The following is a 10243-nucleotide window of genomic DNA, read 5'->3' on the forward strand; positions in this document are numbered from 1 at the left end:
CATTAGGTAAAGTTATTAAACAGCATGGGATACATTTTCATTGTTATGCTGATGACTCACAGTTATATTTGTCCATTAAACCCAATGAATCCAATCAGCTACTTACAAGCATGTCTTAAAGACATAAAAACCTGGATGACTCTTAATTTTCTCCTGTTGAACACAGACAAGACTGAGGTTTTGGGTTTTGGACCTGAGCACCTTAGGAATTATTTTTTTCAGTCTTTCTCCCTCTTTAGATGGCATTGATCTGTCCTCCAGCTCTAATGTTAAAAATCTTGGTGTTATTTTTGATCAGGACATGTCTTTTATCCCCCACATTAAAAACGGTACTAGAACCGTCTTCTTCCACCTGTGTAATATCACTAAAATTAGAAACATCTTATCTAAAAATGATGCAGAAAAACTGGTCCATGCATTTGTCACGTCTAGACTAGACTATTGCAATGGTTTATTATCTGGATGTCCAAATACTTCCTTAAAGCATCTTCAGTTGATCCAAAATGCTGCTGCCAGAGTCTTAACTGGAGGATTTAGCAAAAAGGAAAGTCTTACGCCTAGTTTTAAAACTGGATAATGTGTCAGCCTCTGACAGAGATTGGAAGTTGGTTCCACAAGAGAGGATCCTGATAACTAAAAGATCTGCCTCCCATTATGTTTTTGTAAATTCTAGGAACCACGAGTAAACCTGCAGTCTGAGAGCAAAGTGCTCTGTTGTGAAAATATGGAACAATAAGATGTGTAATATAAGATGGAGCTAGGTTGTTGAGAGCTTTGTAGGTTAGAAGTAAGATTTTGAATTCTATTCTGGATTTGACAGGGAGCCAATGGAGAGAAACTAAAACTGGAGAAATATGATCTCTCCTACTAACTATAGATAGAGAACTTTACTAATTGGCTTTTATGTATGTGAATGTTTCTGTAAAGTGCCCTAAGACAACTTTGTTGTGATTTGGCCCTATATAAATAAACTGAATTGAATTAATCATGAGTATTTGAACAATCTGTGGAATGCTGCAGTCACAACAGCTGATTATCAGAGACAGCAATTTCCTCTGTTCAGTGAAAACACCACAGAAAGGACTGGCAGGAATGATACTGTAGTAGCAGGCCAAAAGGCTTTGCCTTTAGTTGGACACAGAACTGTTTGTTTTGAGCAGCCTCTGTAAATCAGGAGTTTAGTCACAGCCACATGCCTGCTACAATTTAAGATTTGAAATAGCTTAAATTAAGGTAATCTGTCACTTGTAGTATTCAATGTAGTGTAAATTATTATCACAAAAGTAAGATCAAAGTTTTGTTCTATGACACTAACAAGTTTACACCACTGTTAGACCTATGACTATTAATTATAAAGCTTTTGAATTTCCTTAACATGTAAACATAACAGTTCAGTTATAGTAGCTGCAGGATTTAAAGTTATTACTCTGGAATCCATGCTCCGCCTATCTGAAAAGAAGGTGCAAAGATAAATGTTCTAAGCGATAACCATAGTATGCCAGGCAATGAAGTTCAGTGATTAATAGCAGGGCTCTATGGCAGCTATGTGGATCATGTTGGTTACACACTGGTCACCTTTGCTAGATGTAATCCTCCTGAATCTGTTACTAAGCCCTACAAAGGCCCAAGTAACCCCAGCAGAAATACTTTCCCACCAGGGTGGCTGTGACGGAACAGGGTTCCCACAAATTAAATTAGGAAAGGAAGAAACAGTGGAGTAAAGGCATAAATGAAGAAAACAGATGCTTACATGCATACCTTGCCTTTTCCCACCCCACTTTAAAACTGCACTCTGACCTGGTGTTTTTACCGCTCTTGTGTTACTGGGCTTTGTGTGGGCAAAATAAAATAAAGATTTAAAAAAAGTAGATGTACATCCAATGAATATTTTTGAAAAATAAAACAAAAATCTATTCAGTGGTTCATATTTGCTAACAAACAGTGTTGACTCCAAAAAGTATTAGAAAAGTAAAAAAAAAAAAGATTTCGTGCAACCGGTTGGGAATGATGCTCAGCCACTAACACAACCAAACCATGCCAAAATTTGTATAACTGATTGAGTTACAGTCATTTTTGTGTTTTAAAGGTTTTTTGCAGCAGCCATCTTGAATTGGGTTGACTCTAAATGTTAATCAGTTGTAGATCAAATGATTTCGTTCTGCAACTTTCATTTAAATTTATGATTCATATTCTGACAAAAGGCAAAGACATGATCATATGCACACAAACACATATGCATGTATGTTTTAGGGCTGAAAAGTTCAGAGCTTTCTTATTGGTGTGAACATCCTGAGAAAGGACATGGTCCTTAGTGTGCAGATAACAGCTGTAAAGTCCTGAACAGCCACACAGATGTATATAAAGGATAGTGTCACAGATGTGCTGATGTTTGGCTGTGCCCTCTCTGCTCAGATGTCAGGATGAGAGATAGCACACAGCTGGACTGTCCGGATCCCAGGATGAAAGTGGTGTCACCAACTGGGTCGGTCCCAGCTGCTGTGGGACGGTGGCGGGAGGGGAAGAATTTCATCTTTCTGTTTCCCACCACTGTCCTGAAGGGTCGGTGCAGAGCCAGAAGTCGCATTATTAACAAGGTTCTGTCATGCTATGTCTCCGAAAGACGTATAAAAAATTCTGTGTTGAAGAACATTTACCGAAATAATTCAAACATACAGTATTTGTTGAAATGTAACACACAAAAAAAGTTTGTGCCTTTTGTAAAAGGCCAGGCACTTGAGTCTAACAGTAAACCGAGCGAGGAACTGAAGAATGCTTTGAAGTGACAAATAAAAATGTGAGTCCATAGACAGCTGTAGATTTATGACAAAGGCAAATCTGCATTTAATCTTTGCTGATGACAGGATCAGGCAAGCATTTCCTGTTTTGGGGCAGAAGCTGTATCTTATTTTTTTCAAAATTTTCACCAGTGGAGTCATGCAAAACAACTAAAGTGGAAAGTAAAGATAAATCTTTGGTGATTCTTTGAACTTTTGGAGTTAGAAAACCAGTCAGTCATTGTTTTTCATGAAAAGTGGCACTATACACATAATTAATCCACAACCCCCCCCCCCCCCTTTTTTTGTATCTAGTTATACTGTATGTCATTTACCGGTTTATTTTAACTTGGGTACTGACATTCTACCAGGTCTTTCTAGTTGTTGAAAACAAGCAGTTCGACCAGCAGATGACACTGTTTCATATTTTATTGTGCTTCAAGGCCTCGTGGTACTACTGGTGCTTCACTGCAGCTGTAAGGACCTTCACATTTAGAATTTCAGATTATGCAACAAGAAGACAATATCACTTTATGAGTTTTTTTGGTAATTGTATGAATGCTGATTCAGTTGTTTTCCTGTGTTGTTTTTACATTTTCTGTTGATTTTCTTTTCTTTTCAAAAATTGTATTGTTTTAGCCATTCAAACATTCAGCTCATGTTTAAGGGATAGGTGCCATGACTTTAGGTTTTTGTGTAGCACTTGCGATTTTCAAAATACAAAATATTATATACAAATATTTTCAGCACATTTTTGTCTTCCTTTGCTATGTTTAGTTTTTACCAATCACCCTGCTACTTTTACCTTTTTCCTATTTTTAGCTTTTAGCTAGTGTTTGATCTTTTTGCTCCCTTTAGCTAGTTTTAGCTTTTGCCACTTTTGCCTTTTAGCTTGAATTTAGCTTCTTTTATTTCTTTTTAGCTATAGTGTTATGCTTTTATAGCTTTTTAACTTATGTTTGACTTGTATAGCTTTTGAAGCTAGTGGCTTTTCAGCTACTGTTTAGCTTCTCTTAGCATTTTAATAAAGCATTTAGTTTTGCTCGTTTCAGCAAGTGTTTGACTTATTTAAGATTTTAGCTACTGCTTTGCCTCTTAGCTTTTCAGCTAATTTTTTGTTCCTTTTACTTTTTTATTAGCGTTTTGCTTCATTTAAGTTTTAGCTAGTGCCCTGATTCTTTTAGCTTTAACAATTCAGTTTCAGATTCTTCAGTAAATTTCAGCAAAGCCATTTACTACTCAGCATTTGCAAATGCAGTTATTCCAATTAGGCAAATATTCTTGTCCATTTTTCTAATCTTAAGGAAACTTAACATCATGGAAATCAGTGTTGTAGGTTATTATGATACAATTCTAAGTTAAGGCCTACAGGATTGTGAAACCTAAGTGATAGAACACCTGTAAAAGTTATCAGCTCCACTCCAGTGTTTTTTCGCTCTCTGCCATCCAGCATCAAAGGGAGACCACAGATGAAAGTGCTGGTGCACCTGCTGAGGGCCAGAGGCCTCCCTCGTCTCTCTGTCACACAGATTATCCAAGAACAGTGAAGACCGAACTCAGTAGAGAGTGCAACATTATAACTCTTGACCACAAAAGACTATTTATAGCTCCATCAGACTATCATCACATCCCACACGAATCCTCAACCCTGTCCTCCAGGGTTCAGGCTCCAAAGTAGTTTTATACATTTGATGTGACAAGTATGGAAAAAAATGAAACCTGTATGATTCAGAAAAATCGTGGTATGTTTTCCAGACTTTTATGTTAATTTAAATATAACTATCACACCATAAGAATGAAGAGTTGCTACAGCAGCCTGTTTTCCATTCTGTTGGTTCTGCTGACAAGCACCAAACAGGTGTTCATTTCCCTGCTCATTGTGATTCCCGAGTGGACTGGAACTGTGTCTGCTAAAACAACTCGTGACATTCCTCCCACAACCACATGACTATAAATGGTCTTTGCTAAAAACCTGATTGGCCTCATCATCACTGGTTTCACAGACAGCTAACAGTTCCAAGATGAGGGGTATTGTAGTGAAAGCTGTCATCTATAAATAGAGCTGCTTGGGAACTATGATCTCATCACACAAAAGCTGAAGTGTGAAAAGTGCTTGTTGAAAAACTTGTCAATTAACTCGGATGCTTCATCCTCGTGTCATCAACTCACAACAGCTTAAACAGACATTTTGATAAGTTCAAACAAGAACTTAGAAATTACTATTTAACTGGAGTTGTGAGCAAAAAGACAGTTAACTAAATATACATACAGGCGCAGCTCGGAAAATTAGAATTGTGAAAAAGTAAAAAAAAAAAAGTCAATTTCTGAAAGTGAAACTCAAACATTAAATTGATTCATTACACATAGAGTGACATATTTCAAGCCTGTATTATTATTATTTTTTTTTTATCATTGTGATGATTATGTCTTACAAATAATGAAAAACTAAAACTCAATGTCTCAGAGATTTTCAATATTATGAAAAGGTTCATTATTTGAAACTCAAGGTGTCACACCCAAATCAGCAAATTAACCTAAAACACCTGCAAAGGTTTCCTGAACCTTTATGGTCTCCCAGTATGGATAAGTAAGCTACACAATCATGGGGAAGCCTGCTGACTTGACATACTGTATGTCCAGAAGAGTCATTGACACCCTCTATAAGGAGGGAACGCCACTAAAGAAGCTGATTGGTCACAGTGTGCTCTACTCAAGCATGTTCATAGAAAGTTAAGTGGAAGGAAAAGTGTGGTAGGAAGAGCTGAACCAGCAGCTGGGATAACATCAGTCATGACAGGATTGTCAAGCAAAATCCTTTCAAGACTTTGGGGGAGCTTCACTAGAAGTGGACTGAGGCTGGAATCAGCACATCAAGAACAGACAAATCCTAGACATGGGCTACAAATGTTTCATTCCTCAAGTCAAGCCACGCCTGAACCAGAGACAATGTCAGAAGTACAACTGGGCTGAGGAGAAAAAGAACTGGACTTTTGCTCAGGGGTCCAATGTCCTCTTTTCCGATTAAAGTAAATTTTGCATGTCATTTGGAAATCAAGGTCCCAGAGTGTGGAAGAAGAGTGGAGAGGACCAGAATCGATGTTGCTTGAAGTCCAGTGTGAAGTTTCCAGTCAGTGATAATTTGGGGTGCCGTGACATTGGCTGGTGTTGGTCCACTGTGTTTTCTGAAGTCCACAGACAATGCAACATTCTAGCAGGACATTTTAGAGACTTCTTACGTCTTTCTGCTGACAAAATTCATGGAGAGGATTTTATTTTTCAGCAGGACTTGGAACCTGCCCACAATGCCAAAGGTCACAAAAGCTGGTTCAATGACCATAGTGTTATTGTGCTTGACTGCCCAGCAATCCTGCCTGACCTGAACCCATAGAGAATCTATGGACTATCCTCAGGAAGGTGAGAGACACCACTGAGAGTAAAATTCAGGTGTTTATCAGAAAACACTGTAACCAAATGTAAAGATTCTCTTCCATCATTGTTTCCATCTCTCTTGCAGAATAATGCAGTAGACAACAGTGATTTAGATAATCTGGTTGATAAATTTACAACTTCAAACTTTACTCAATACAACAGCTCTGCTGAAAAAAAAAGTACCATAATCAATCAGAGGAGACTGGCTCCTTGGTTCAGTTCTGAGTTACATATTTTAAAACAGGCATCCAGAAAACTGGGAAAAAATGGCACTCCACCAACATTGAATAATTTTATTTATGTTGGAGAAATAGCCTTCTAATTTATAAAAAAGCTCTCCATAAAGCTAGAACTGTAAATTATTAACCTTTAATTGAAGATAATATATATAACCCCAGGTTCTTTTACAATACCATATCTAGTCTAATGAAAAATCCTTTCTCTGTTGAACCATGTATCCCTACAACTATTAACAGTGATGAGTTCTTGAGATTAATTATGAATAAAAATAATTTCAATTAGGGAGAAAATTCAAACCATCCTTCATGCTAACACCTCTGGTTCCCTGTCAGATGACACAACTTTAAAAATGTCACTAGAACCTGATTTATGGTTGGACTGTTTTTGTCCTGCTGTTTTGTAATCTGAGTTGTCAAAAATAATAACTTCATCCAAACCATCCACATGTCTGTGTTAGATCCCATCCCAACCAGCCTACAAACTGAGGTATTTCCCTTAATTAACATCCACATTTTGGATCTGCTTAATTTGTCTCTAATGAATGGTTACGTACCACAGTGCTTTAAGATTGATGTAATAAACCTTTACGTAACAAACATAATCTTGACTCAGAAATCCTGGCCAGTTATAGACATTAGACCAATCTAACCTTCATTTCCAAAATTCCAGAGAAAATTTTTGCAGGTCACGTGTGAACATCTGTAAAGAAATAATCTGTTTGAGGAGTTTCAGTCAGGGTTTAGAGCTCACCATAGCACAGAAACAGCACTGGTGAGAGTTACTAATGATATTCTCATGGCCTCTGACAATGGACAGGAGTCTATACTGGTCCAGTTAGACCGCAGTGCTGCTTTTGATAGAATAGAATAGAATAGAATAGAATAGAATAGAATAGAATAGAATAGAATAGAATAGAATAGAATAGAATAGAATAGAATTCAACTTTATTGTCATTGCACATGTCACAGGTACAAAGCAACAAAATGCAGTTTGCATCTATCCAGAAGTACTTAGCAAGAAAAATAAATTGGTAGATATATAAAGTACAATGTACAATATACAGTAAGTTGATACTGATGATCACAATATTTTACTACAGAGGCTTGAAAATGATATTGAGTATGGCTGTAAATTGGTTTAAATCATATTTATCTGATAGAATTCAATTTGTAAATGTAAATATTTAATATTCTTCATGCTCCAAAGTTACTCATGGAGTCCCTCAGTGTTTAGTGCTTGGACCAATACTCTTTACCTTATATATGCTTCCATTAGGTAAAGTTATTAAACAGCATGAGATACATTTTCATTGTTATGCTGTTGATATACAGTTATATTTGTCTATGAAACCCAATGAATCCAATCAGTTACTTAAACTACAAGCATGTCTTAAAGACAAACACCTGGGTGACCCTAAATTTTCTGCTTTTAATCTCAGACAAGACTGAGGTTTTGATTTTTGAATCTGGGCATCTTAGAAATAAATTTTGCAGTCTTTTGCCCTATTTGGATGTTATTAATCTGGCCTCCAGCTCCACTGTTAAAAATTTGTGTTGTTTTTGACCAGGACATGTCTTTAACCCCCACATAATAAATGTTACAAGAACAGCCTTCTTCCACCTGCGCAATATTGCTAAAATTGGAAACATCTGATCTAAAAATAATGCAGAAAAACTGGTTCATGCATTTGTCATGTCTAGAATAGACAGTTTAAATGCTTTGCTATCTGGGCGTGTCCAAGGACTTCTTTAAAAAGTCTTCAGTTAATCCAAAATGCTGCTGCCAGTAGAGAGATCAAATCTTTCCAGTTCCAGCTTCTCTCGAGTGGCACCCTGTCAAATTCAGAACAAAACTCAAAATCTTACTTCTAACCTACAAAGCCCTCAACAACCTAGCTCCATCTTATATTCGAGATCTTATTGTTCCATATTTTCCTAACAGAGCACTTCGCTCGCAGACTGCAGGCTTACTTGCGGTTCATTGTGTTTCCAAAAGCAGAATGGGAGGAAGATCTTTTATTTATCAGGCTCCTCTCTTGTGGAACCAACTTACAGTTTCTGTCTGTGAGGCTGACACATTGTCCAGTTTTAAGACTGGACTTAAGACATTCCTTTTTGATAAATCCTATAGTTAGGGTTGGCTTGTTATGCTGCCACAGGCTTAGACTACTGGAGGACAATTTGACCTCATTTCTTAAAATTAACTGTTACAATTAAATAGTTTTCATTTGAATTTATTTCTATCTTAATATGTGATTCTTGACCTGCCATTGTGTATCTGTTCCTCCTTTCTGTTCCTCTCAGACCCAGCCGGTTGAAGCAGATAGCCGCTTGTCCTGAGCCTGGTTCTGCTAGTGGTTTCATCCACATGAGGGAGTTTTTCCTTTCCACTGTTGTCTTCATGCTTTCTCACAGTGAGAGCAGTCTGCTCCTCAGATAAATAATGTTATTAACTTACTTTTTATATATATGAATGTTTCTGTACAGTGCCCTGAGATTATGTCTGTTGTGACTTGTGGCTATATAAATAAACTGAATTGAAAACTGACTTGGTCATTATTCAGTCTGGGCAAGTTAACGGCCTGTAATTAAACTGATTAAATAAAAAGATAAAATAATAAATGTGTGCACTCATGTTCAGAGCCATGTGTAAATAGTACTTAGATTATGTAGACCCTTATGTCCCAGGTCTGCATACTGAGCTTGAAGGTGCATGGATTCTGTCAAATGAACATTTAACTAAAGTGGCCATTTTAACAAGTTTCCAATAATGTATGTTTGTCAGCTACTGTTTTGCTGAACATCTTGCCACTCAAAAATAAATAAACAAATAAATAAAATAAAAACTTTTAGCAAAAGTGTTACATTTAAAATGACTTTTTAATTATGCAATTGGTAAGAAGTTTTAGCTTGGCATGTGTCGTGCGGTGACAGCATCTCTGTCTTTTCTGAGCAGAAATGGGAAAATACAAGAATCCAAGAGCTTCCAGTGTTCACATGACATTTTCATTTTGACACTTGCACAAGAAAAACAAAACACTGCTCATACTCGACATCATGAAAGCTTTTCACAGTGAGTCAAAATGACCCTTCAGTTGTCTTTCCATTTCAGAATATTTATGATATTTTTACATTAGACTAGTTCTTGGCAGTTTGCTGCTCACAGATGTCTACACTGCTCAGATGGCTTGAGGGGGCAGGTACCATCTGAGCTGTGTCATGGAGAGAAAGTCATTTAACAGCACCTTACACTTAGCCCAACACATAATTTCATAGTACCAAGGAATGTGTTAATGAGACAAAATGTTTTTGATGGAACAAATTCTGTCAAGAATTTGTAAATTATTCATTGGATTTGATCAAGTTATCATGCTCATCTATTCATTTGTGGAGAAGTGTTCCCAGAAGCAGCATGTTGCATGACATCCCTGCTGTGTAATGCATGCCATCTATAGTGTATTTGATATTGCTGTCCAAAAGCTGGCGTCTGGCAGATTTGTATTAAAATTAATATTGTGTAGACATTGGAGAGGAAATTTTAGCTACTTAAATATATACAGTATATATATAGAGAGAGAGGTGAGAGATATATAGAAAGGTGGGCCTGTGATCTGAAGATTGCTGGTTCACGCCCCGGCCCCGACAACATCAAAATTGTGGGTGGGGTAGGTGAAGCACCCACACTTGCCCCCACCCTCATTCGCCCCACTCTGGGCACATGAGCAAGACCCTTAGCCCACCATCTGCTCCCTAAACAGGTCTCTCTTGAAAATGAGTTCTCGTGGCTCAATGAGACTACCC

This window comes from Nematolebias whitei, chromosome 5 (genome assembly GCF_014905685.2).
Source record: "Nematolebias whitei isolate Nwh7 chromosome 5, NemWhi1, whole genome shotgun sequence".
Lineage (NCBI taxonomy): Eukaryota > Metazoa > Chordata > Actinopteri > Cyprinodontiformes > Rivulidae > Nematolebias > Nematolebias whitei.